The sequence below is a fragment of the Accipiter gentilis genome, chromosome W (assembly GCF_929443795.1).
Source record: "Accipiter gentilis chromosome W, bAccGen1.1, whole genome shotgun sequence".
Classification (NCBI taxonomy): domain Eukaryota; kingdom Metazoa; phylum Chordata; class Aves; order Accipitriformes; family Accipitridae; genus Astur; species Astur gentilis.
This window is the reverse complement of record NC_064918.1, coordinates 31918985-31931133: the sequence shown is the minus strand read 5'-3', so window position 1 is coordinate 31931133 and position 12149 is coordinate 31918985.

Genomic DNA, 12149 nt, shown 5'->3' with positions numbered 1-12149 from the left:
TGGAGAAAGGTTAAGGCACTTCTTCTTTGAAACTTGTTTGGATAGCCTGCCCATAAGTTGCGGCGAAAGCTTCGCAGGGTTGGGGCTGAGAGGGTACCCGTTTGTGTAGAAGCCTAGGCGTCTGCCCGTAAGTCATAAGCGAAAGCTATTGCAGGGTTGGACAATTTTGGGAAACAAGGGAACCTATATGCTATAGAGTTCTCAAAGGTAGTGCCTCCAACTGAGGTTGGAAGTTTTAAGTGCGAGTATATTTTGCTGATTAATAATCTTGCCAGGGGATATTGGTTATGGCTCTTGCCTAGGGAAGTCAGCTTTGTCTGTGCCCTAGACAAGTAGGTGGACTCCATTACCTGGCAACAATTGTAGTGCCTCCAACTGAGGTTGGAAGTTTTAAAGTGTGAAGTACATTTTGCGGGTTAATAATCTTGCCAGGGGATATTGGTTATGACTCTTGCCTAGGGAACTCAGCTCTGTCCGTGCCCTAGACAAGTAGGTGGACTCCATTACCTGGCAACAATTGTAGTGCCTCCAACTGAGGTTGGAAGTTTTAAAGTGTGAAGTACATTTTGCTGGTTAATAATCTTGCCAGGGGATATTGGTTATGACTCTTGCCTAGGGAACTCAGCTCTGTCCGTGCCCTAGACAAGTAGGTGGACTCCATTACCTGGCAACAATTGTAGTGCCTCCAACTGAGGTTGGAAGTTTTAAAGTGTGAAGTACATTTTGCTGGTTAATAATCTTGCCAGGGGATATTGGTTATGACTCTTGCCTAGGGAACTCAGCTCTGTCCGTGCCCTAGACAAGTAGGTGGACTCCATTACCTGGCAACAATTGTTATTTGTATTCGTTGATACCTGGTATTTGATATATGCATTCAGTATTTGAAACTTTGTAGTTGATACTTGGCATTTGATATTTGGTTCGGTATTTGACATTTGATATTTGACATATCCAGTAGATATTTGGTATTGGATATAAACATAATGGCACTGGCCAAATTATTTAAGAGTAAGAGTATGGGAAATTTATCTACTGATGGAAACATACCGAAAACATCTCCGTTGGGATGTTTGTTGGCACATTGGGGTGAACTGCATGATGATTTATGTAAAAATCAAATGATTGAATATTGTAATCACTGGTGGCCCTTGTATGTTTTGGAAGATCAGGAAAAATGGCCAACAAATGGAACTTTAAGTTATAATACTATATTACAGTTAATGTTATTTTGTAGAAGAAAGTAAATGGAATAAAGTGCCATATGTAGATTTTTTCTTTCAAGTGAAAGTATCTGACAAGGACCGGAGGGGAGTCTCCCGGTAGAACCTCTGGTTACAGCTAAACTGGTAGAACAGAAAATTGAATTTGAATTGACACTAGAGTCACCTTTTCAGTTTTAAATACCTTAGAGGGAGAGTTAAGTTTTGAAGAAATTGGTGGTGGTGGTGCAACAAGTGAATGAGAAACTAGACCTCTTTTTTTAAAAAATCTTTAACAATGAAATTAGGAAAGCAATGGGTCACTCATCAGTTTTTGTATGTGACAAATTCTCTTAAACTCCTGCTAAGGAGAGATTTATTTGAGAATTTAGAAGCAGAAACTAAATTTAAAAATGGTGAGATTAAAATTCTAATTCCAGAAACTAAACATATCGAAGCAGTGGCTTTGTTGTTGCAGGACGGTCACCGAAAGCAGAGGATCATACCAGTCGAAGTAAATAATGCTGTAATTCCAGTCCTCTGGGCTGGGGAAGTTCCTGGTAAATCCAACAGAGCAGAGCCTGTGAGAATTGATTTAAAGCCAGGATTGAGTCTGGTAAGAATTAAACAATACCCCCTAAAACTGGAAAGTTGGAAAGGGTTAGTACTGATAATACAAAAATTTCTAAAGTAAAAATTGTTAATAGAATGTGAATCCAAATATAATACCCCAATTTTGCCTGTTAAAAAGGCTAATGGAAAAAAATTACAGGCTGGTTCAACACCTTAGAACAATAAATCAAATAGTACAAGATATTCATCCGGTACTAGCAAATCCTAATACTTTGTTAACAATCCTAACAGAGAAACAAGAATGGTTCACAGTGTTAGACTTAAAAGATGCCTTTTTCTGTATTCCCTTGGATCCTAATAGTCAAGAGCTTTTGCTTTTGAATGGAAAATCCTGAAAAAAAAAAAATGCAATATACATGGACAGTCTTGCCTCAAGGCTTTAAGAACAGCCCTACCATTTTTGGAAATCAATTGGCACAAGAATTAGAGATTTAGAAGAAAAAATAATCAAGGAATCCTGTTGCAATATGTGGATGATTTATTAATTACAGCTGAGACAGAAGAACAATGCACAAAGTTAACTATTAACTTTTTGAACCTTTTGGGTATCAGTGGATATCGAATGTTAAAAGAAAAAAAGCCCAAATATCCCAGAGAGAAGTAACTTATTTGGGTTTTGAAATCCTGAAAGGACAGAGACAATTAGGAACTGAGAGAAAGGAGGCAATTTGTCATCTCCCTGAACCTAAGACTCTAAAAGAATTGTGAACATTTCTAGGAATGGTTGGATGGTGTCACCTGTGAATTGCAAATTATGACTTGCTGGTCCGACCTTTATACGAGCAGCTCAGAACCTCAAACAATGGATTTATAGATTGGAATGATGCCGGGAAAGTTGCTTTTAAACAACTAAAACAGGCTTTAATGGAGGCGCCAGCCCTAGGCCTGCCAGATCTCACAAAGACATTTGAACTCTTTACTCATGAAAGAAAGTATAGTTCTGGGTGTCCTGTTCCAATATCTGGGACCAAGTCAGCGAGCTGTGGCCTACTTCTTGAAACAATTAGACAATGTGAGTCTGGGATAGCCTGGTTGTCTGAGAGCCGTCGCTGCAACTGTGCTACTGATCCAGAAAGCTCGTAAGTTCACCTGAAGACAAAGGATTACTGTGTATGTTCTCCATATGATAAGTATTGTGTTAAAACATAAAGGGGGCATTGGTTATCCCCTAATAGAATACTGAAATACCAAGTGGTGTTGCTGGAACAAGGTGATGTTTACTTAAAAACTACTACCATCGATTAACCCTGCTGTATTTTCAACAACTGATCAAGTTAAAGGAGAACTGGAACATGACTGCTTGCAGACAATCGAAGGAGTTTACTCCAGCCAACCGGATCTCTGAGATGCGCCACTGAAAGAAACAGATTGGGAACTATATACCGATGGAAACAGTTTCATCCTTAAAAAAAAAACACCCCATGTTTAACAAGATATACAATAACTACTACTGAAGAGGTAATTGAATCGTGAGCTTTGCCTTCAAAAATCTTCCCAAAAGACTGAATTGATAGCTCTTACTTGAACACTGGAACTAAGTCAAGAAAAATGAGTCAACATTTGGACAGACGCAAAGTGCTTTTGGAGTAATACATATACATGGAACAACATGAAGAGGAAGAAGACTGTTATCTGCACAAGGAGCCACCATTCAACATGCAGAACAAATACTGAAATTGTTAGAAGCCATCCGAAAACCAATAACAGTCACGATAATATACTGTAAAACACATCAGTTAAGTAAGACTGTTCCTGAAAGAGGTAACCGATTGGCTAATAAAGCTGCTAAAGAGGCTACAGAAAAAGACATCCTAACACTAGTTTCAGAGAAAAGTGTAAAATTGTCTAAAGAAACTCCAAATTATAATGAAAAAGATTAAGAATTAATTATTAAATTACAGACTAGCAAAATGAAACAGGATAGGCTATAACACTGATAAGTCAAATAATAGTCCCACCCATAATAATGAGAGAAATTGCCCTAGCTGAACATAACAAAGTATATTGGCGAACAGAAAGTAAAATATGACAAAGATTGTTTAAACAATTATAAGCAGATGTAAAATTTATATATAAAATTATCCCCAAATGAGTAATAAGATTATCTTTGGAATTATTAAATAAAGAATTTTTTTTTTAAAAAAAAGAATATTAACAAATTGATTTTATAGAATTGTCTTGAAAAGAAAGATATATCCTAGTTTTAGTTGATATTTTATTGAGTGGCCTGAGGCTTTCCCTTGTCGCACCAACAAAGCAAGAAAAGTAGTTAAAGTCTTGCTCAAAGAGATAATACCAAAGTTCGGAGTGCCTGTAAGAATGTCATCTGACAATGGCCCTCATTTTATAACAAAGATTATGAGACAACTTGAGCATAGCATTACCTATAGACTAAGACTATCACACCCCATAAAGACCACAAAAAAAAAGAAAAAAAAAAGAAAAAAAAAAAAAAAGAACTATACCCTTAAACAACAGTTGAGCAAAATTTGTCAGGAAACCTCACTCACATTACCCATAAGAGTCTTATGTTTTGAGTATTTTGAGTACCTTTGAAGGTATGTTTTTAAAAGGGTGTTATGATTTCTTTAAGAAATTCTTTTTAAGAACTGTGTCAATATGTCTCCACAGCTCAACCCTTAGAATTAGACATAACAGTGCATCCCTTCTGACCAGGAGATTAATTTAGACAAACAGAAGAAATCACACATTTTAAATAAAACTGTATGAAAATTTGTACTTGTAACTCTTTTATAACCCCAAAATCCAAAAACTTTATCTAGCAGCTAAAGGTCTAAGATAAGTATATATGTATAGAAATTATAATAATATTTTAAATTATATTTGGCCCTTTTTTTTATAATGAAAAATTTAACTTAGAATTGACTGTATTAAAGGACAGATAAAAAGTTTAAAGTTAACTGTTTGGGTGAATAGTGATAATATATGATCTATTCACCTTTTTATGAAAGATTTATTATTATTAAAAACATGGAGTGTGTAGATACATTAGACTTTTAAATTATTCATGTTATATCTACATACCAAATGTGACAAATTATCTAAATCATCAGATACACAGAATAAAACATGTAACTCAAAACAATAGAGAAATAAGATCAAACGTTAGAAAATACTTAACTAAATGAAATATTTTAAAACTTTAATTTTTTTCCCTGATTGGATGGTTGACTGAGCTTTTATAAAATATAATTTTACTAGTTATTATCATTGTTATAATCTGTGTCGCTTTTAGCTGCCTTAAACAAGCTATGACACGATCTATATTGAGATAAAGATACTAAAGTTAGTTTTAAACAAAAGAAAGGATACAATTTGTGTGATTTGTCTAATTTTTTTTTTAAAAAAAGAAAATCAATCGTAAAATTATAATCATCCAAGCTGTTACAAGACAGCAAGACAGACAAATAATCCCAGAATTTGTAATTAGTAAAATTATAGTGAAAGTATTGAAATTATTTTCAAAACTTTCAAAGGGGGGAAATGTTACAAATATTCTGATAAGTTAAAATTTTATATAAGCTGGGTTTGATCAAAAGGTAAAGATTGTAGAATATAGGGGTTTGAAGCTCGCAATGTAGTCATCGAAACTTAAGAACATACAAAATGTGCTGTATACAGTCATAAAAAGAATAAGTATTGTCTTAGATTGGTTAACCATAGAAATTTAGACAGATTTGTTAGATTGTAGTGTTTTGTTTTAATGAACAAAGAGAGAGATCGTTATGGACCTTAGCTTTGTGGTTTAGAAACCCTACTTTGATCAAAAGACCAGTTAGTGGAATAGGTAAGATTAACCAATGAATGTTATAGTATAAGAATATTGATAAGGTGATGTAACTGGGGGCCAATCACTAGAAACGTTAAATTTAAGAATTAACATTGAATGTACTTTTATGTAAATCTAATACATGATGGCAAAAACGTACTGCGCAGAATCGTATAAGAGAGGTCAACTATCGGACAAAGTGAGGAAGACTATGGAAGACCACCAGAGGGCTTATGAAGACCACCAGAGACTTCACTACGCCTGCGTAAAAGGACATTTACATATGCTAATGATCTTCCGGACAATTGATGATTATGTATGATATTTCCCAGAAATCTAGTGAATATGTATGACAGGCGTATATTTAACCTGCATGATTAAATCAGACAGGTGCACACACTAGGTGGAGTGATCCCCTGTGTGCCCAGTGCTGCAATAAAGGAGTGCCTGCTTCTTAACTTCTCATTGCTGTTAAGGATTTTTATTCCGGATTTCGGTAACATTGATAGTGCTGTCTTTAACCATTCTTGAAATGACATATACATGCAAGCCATTCCTACTGCAAACCCAAAGAGCTTCCTCTGGACATGACAGAGGATATGGAAAAGGCCGAGGTACTGAATGCCTTCTCCACCTTGGTCTTTACTAGTAAGATTTGCCCTCAGGACAGTGGGAAAGTCTGGATCAAGGAAGACTTACCTTTGGTGGAGGAGGATCAAGTTAGGGAACATTGAAACAGACTGGACATAGCCAAGTCCGTGGGACCTGATGGGATGTATTCACAAGTGCTGAGGGAGCCAGCCAATGTCATTGCAAGGCTATTCTCTATTATCTTTGAAAGATCTTGGTAATCAGAGAAGGTTCCTGAACACTGGAAGAAAACAAATGTCACTCTTATCTTCAAGAAGGGAAAGAGGATCTGGGGAACTACAGGCTGGTCAGCCTCACCTCAATCCCTGGGAAGCCAATGGAGCAACTAATCCTGGAAACCACTTCCAAACATTAAGGACGAGAAGGTTACTGGGAGTAGTCAACATGGATTTAGGAAGGGAAAATCATGCTTAACCAACCTGACAGATTTCTACAGTGAGATAATTGGCTAAGGTGGATGAGGAATGAGCAGTAGATGTTTGTTTACCTTGACTTTAGCAAGGCTTCCAACATTGTCTCCCACAACATCCTCATAGAGAAGCTGATAAGTACAGGCTAGATAAGTAGACAGTGAGGTGGACTGAAAACTGTCTCAACTGACAGACTGAAAGGGTTGCAAACAGTGGCATGAAGTCCATCTGGAACCCAGTCACTAGTGATGTATCCCAGGGGTCATTACTGGGGCCAATCCTGTTTAACCTCTTCATTAATGATCTGGACAATGGGACTGAGTTCACCCTCAGCTAGTTTGCAGATGATACAAAACCAGAAAGAGTGGTTGATAGACCGGATGGTTGTGCTGTGATTCAGAGGGACCTGGACAAGTGGCAGAAATGGGCCAACAGGAACCTCATGGAGTTCAACAAAGGGAAATGCCAAGCCCTGTACTTGGGAAGGAACAATCCCATGCTCCAGTAGATGTGATCCTTATCCTCTGCTCAGCACTGGTGAGGCCACATCTGTTGTGCTGTGTCCAATCCTGAAGCTCCCCAGTACAAGGACATGGGCATACTTGAGCAAGTCCAGCAAAGGACCACAAAATCGATTAAGGAATTGGAACATCTGACACATGAGGAGAGGCTGAGAGAACTGGGACTGTTCAGCCTAGAGAAGACAAGGCTCGGGGGGGGGGGGGGGGGGGGGGGGGATCTTATCAATGTGTGTTAATACCTGGTGGGAGGCAGTAAAGAAGATTGAGCCAGACTCCTCCAGTAGTGCTCAGTGACAGGACAAGAGGCAATGGGCACAAATTTAAATTCAAGAAATTCCACCTAAACATAAGAAAAAACTTTTTTACCATGAGGGTGATTGAACACTGGAACAGGTTGCCCAGGGAGCTTGTGGAGTCTCCATCCTCGGAGATATTAAAAACCTGACTAGACATGGTTCTGAGCAACCTCCTCTAGGTGACTGCTTTGAGAAGAGGGGAATTGGAATAGATGATCTCCACCTGTCCCTTCCAACTTCAACCATTCTGTGAAGCATATGCCAATTAAGAATCCATAGCTTACACACTGCATATCATTATGTACTTCTGTCCAAACATGTTGGGTCACAGATAGCAGTTGTTTTACTCTCACTATTCCAGCATGGTACAGGAGTTGGAAAAAAGAAAATCTATAATTATACTACTATGAAACAGAACATTTCTAGCACTATTTTTTTCTGGATTCCTGAAATCCACTAAAAACAGCACAGTGGGAAAAAGCAAGCTGAACCTGACGTGTCACCAACTAGTTCACAGACAGATGAACAGCAGTAGAAAGGACAGGGGAAGTGTCAGAACCAGTAATAATGAGAACATGTAAGATTTACAATTTGCAGTGTTAGCTCTGGTAGAATTACTGCTAATGCTTATTCACTTTTAAATGACTATAAATGAAGTGACCTTCCTCTGTTAGATCTCTCATGTCAGTATTTCAATGAACCAATCAGTGGCAATCTGTGGCATCTCCTTGGGATGATTATACATGGCTACTATTGGTGAGACAATTGTGTGCAAGAACAAACCTCTGACTTTGAACCAATCCAAAACTCTTGACAATTCCTAACTTATTAGCAGGAAAAGAACCCTTCTGCATTCCTCAGTACAAACAGCAATGGAATAGTCTGTAAATTCACAGTACTGTAGGAAGATGCTGGAAGATCACCCTCTCCCAAGCCCATCAGGGACAGCTATGCCCTCTTCCTCCCTATTAAAAAAAAAGAAAAGTCAAAATTTGGGTTGATATGCTTTTCAATTTGACATGTGTCCAAAAGAGTGTCATGGTCCAGCTTACCCCTCTGCATCAGCATCATCAGATAAGAGTGAAACTTAAAGTAACATGTATATGTAGGGCAAGTAGTTTTTCTGGATTTTAGTAAGGATTTTGGTACTGTCCCTCACAGCATCCTTCTGGACAGGTTGTCCAACTGTGAGATGAGCAGGTACACAGTGCGCTGGGTGAAGAACTGCCTGAACAGCAGGGCTCAAAGCACTGTAGGGAATGGGGCTACATATGGCTGGCGGCCAGTCACCAGTGGTGTTCCTCAGGGTTCAATTCTAGGCCTAGTTCTATTTAATATATTTATCTGTCATGGTAGAGACGGACATGACAAGTAATGGACCATGCAAAATGGCTACTTTATTGTTCTAACACACCTTTTTATACCCTTCTTCAGAGTATGTGTTAGTATATGATTGGCTTAGTTAGTAACTAACAATTCATGATTGGTGAGTTTGTCAGGACAGTTCTTCTTATCACTATCTTGTTTTCGTACTGGTCTTCTCAGATCTTTCCAGACTTCTCAAGGATATACTACAAGCTGCTCAAGGTCGCGCTGTTCTCGAACTGTCAGGAATTCCGTAGACTTGTTGCATCCCCCGACATTTATCAATGATCTGGATGCATGAGTTGAATGCATCATTAGCAAGTTTGCTGATGATACCAAACTGGGAGGTGCTGTTGACTCTCTTGAGGGGCAAGAGGCCTTGCAGAGGGATTTAGATAGATTGGGGCATTGGGCTACAATTAATGGGATTAAATTTAACAAGAACAAATGCTGGATTCTGCACCTGAGACAGAGTAATGCCAGGCACAAGTATAACTTGGGAGAGGAGTGGCTGGAGAGCAGCCCTGCAGAAAGGGATCTGGGGGTGCTGGGCGACAGTAGGCTCAATATGAGTCAGCAGTGTGCCCTGGCAGCCAGGAGGGCAAAATGCATCCTGTGGTGCATCAAACACAGCATAACCAGCTGGTCAAAAGAGGTCATTATCCTGCTGTATTTAGCCTTGGTGTGGCCTCACCTTGAATACTGTGTGCAGTTCTATATTCTATTCTAAGTATATTTATACTCACAAATACATGAAAATGGTAAAGTACCTACTTCCTGTCCCCCCAACAGAAGACATGTTAATTAACTGATAGGCAATTATGGCCACAGATGGGAATAAAGATTGATTATAGAACCATATATGTCATTCTTGTTCCAGTCACACTGTTTCTGTTTAAGAACATAAAGGACTAGCTTGCATAATATAGTACAGGGGTGGGGGGGAATGGAACGGAACAACTACCACCAGCCTGGCAGGATTTCAGTTAGCTTTTTTACTTTTATTAACAAGCATATAATATTATTTGGCAAAACACTGGATACAAGCATCACTATCGTAAAATCAAAACATTAAGCAATAATCCCAAAAGGCTTCTTCAGACCAAAACTAGCCACCAATATTACAAAAATCACACAGGAAACAGTATAAAAAAGTAATCTCTCAAGTGAAACCAAGTCAAAAATATTGTCTTACACTGTGATAGTTTCAGTATCTTTTTATTATGCCACATATTGAGGCTTAGTGATTGTACTGGTTTATTGTCCTTTAACCTTAATTTAATGTTGTTGCAGAAAAAGAACAAACTCTTTTTGTCCAATTAAATTACTTGGATAAAAGAACTTTATTAAACCAATGCATTTTAAATTAAAAGATACAGAAACATCAGTCCGTCCTTCAAAAATTAGGACTCCATCTTGCGACAGACATTTAAGCAATTTTGTCCACATGAATGATTCCACTGCTTTCAGTGGAACCATCTAGGTTAGTGTTAAAGTTACCACTGTAAGAATTTGCAGAATTGGCTTTTAGCCCCTATCTTGCAATCTGACCTCAGCAGATCATGGTGGCTTCAAAAGGTTTCCAAGAAGCCCTGAGGATCCATTCAAGTGGCTCAAACAACAACAGAGTTTTAAATTTGTGTATAGGTATATCAAACTCCATTGTAAAAATATGACTGTTGGCTTCCCACAAAAGGCAGGTACCTAGAGTGTCTGTACATGATTACAGATTTTTATGAAAGCAGACATTAAAGTATTTTTCCATGCTGATGTTAGGCACCTTAATGCTCTCTCTGCACCTTTGAAAGAGCCAGAAGTCAATACCTCTCAAGTAAGTGAATCTTATGCAAAGATTCTAGTATGTCTGACATTTTTTCTTGTTATTGACTTCAGGCAGAAATACTGAAGCATAGATTGTATTAATATCTCCGGTGAAATGTCCAAACTGAATCAATTACCCAAGGAAATACAGAAACTAGATTTTTCTGTAAAATTTAGCCTTATGTACTAAATACATTTCTTAAAGTACTGTTGAGAAAATACATTTATTAAGATTAATGAGTTATTGTACAGACTAGTTGGCTCTTTCTGATTATACTTAACTCAGTGGTAAGATTCATATAATTGATGAATAGGCTAGCTCTATAGTTCCATTTACCATCCAGTAGGAAAAAAGAGAATCTCCTAAGACTAATTATGCTGTTATAACAACAGTAGAACCAAATAAGCTTTCAAAGGCTCATAGTCTATTGAAAAAAAATAGTACCATCATAAATGTAGTCTCATTTTTGCAGTCCCACATTCCCAGAGGTGACAGTGTTGTGTATATTATTGCACAACCAATAAAAATAAATATTCTCAAGTTAGATGACATGCAAAGATACCAGACATAAAAATGGCACAAACCAATTTTGGATAGGCTGCATCTTTTACATATTACTTCCACAATTCATATTGAAGTTTCTTGCTAGATCAACTTAAAGATTTTACAAGCCCATAAAATTCCAAACTTCATTATTAAAAAAACCCAACAAACCACAAATTAAAATCCCAAGCAAAAACCCACTGAATGTATATATGAAAACCCCCATCTACATTGCTTTTCAATTTAGAAGTAGATGCTACATTTACAGTTTAAACATATGCCTTATAAATGCATGTTTCTGACCCATTGCACAAAAGAAAAAGCAAAGCTCTTCAGCCACACATAGCAAAGACATACAAATAAAAGCCATTCAAACCTAATATAACAGGAAGAATCTGTAAAAACTTTTACAGTTTTATATGCCTGCAAATAAAGCTGGACCTTTGAAACAAAAAATACTCGAATGATAAAATAAAACAGAATGCTTAATATAATAAATAATTTTTATAAAGTTAATTTTTCTAAGCTCCTAAATCTTATTTCAATTCATTATTATATATTTTCTGTGAATTATCTATTTTTAATGAAAACTATATCTAGTGAGACTCTGAGCCTGGGATAATTTAGTCTCATTGCTGCTGAGGATAATGCTACAAGATACCTTTTTACCGCAATTATTTACCAGTGTAAGCAGCTATAAAAATTACTTCACAGTAATGCTATCTTCATTAAGATCAAAATAAATTAATCATGACCTTATCAGGATTCAAGAAATATCTATACTGAGCCCAACTTTCAGATTTAAAAGCTTTAAAAAAAAGACAGAGAGAAGTCAGTATTGTTTTAGCCAATATAATCTTGACATTAAATCAACTGTTTCTTAAGCTTCAAAGCTTCAAAGAAGTAAAACAGAACTTTG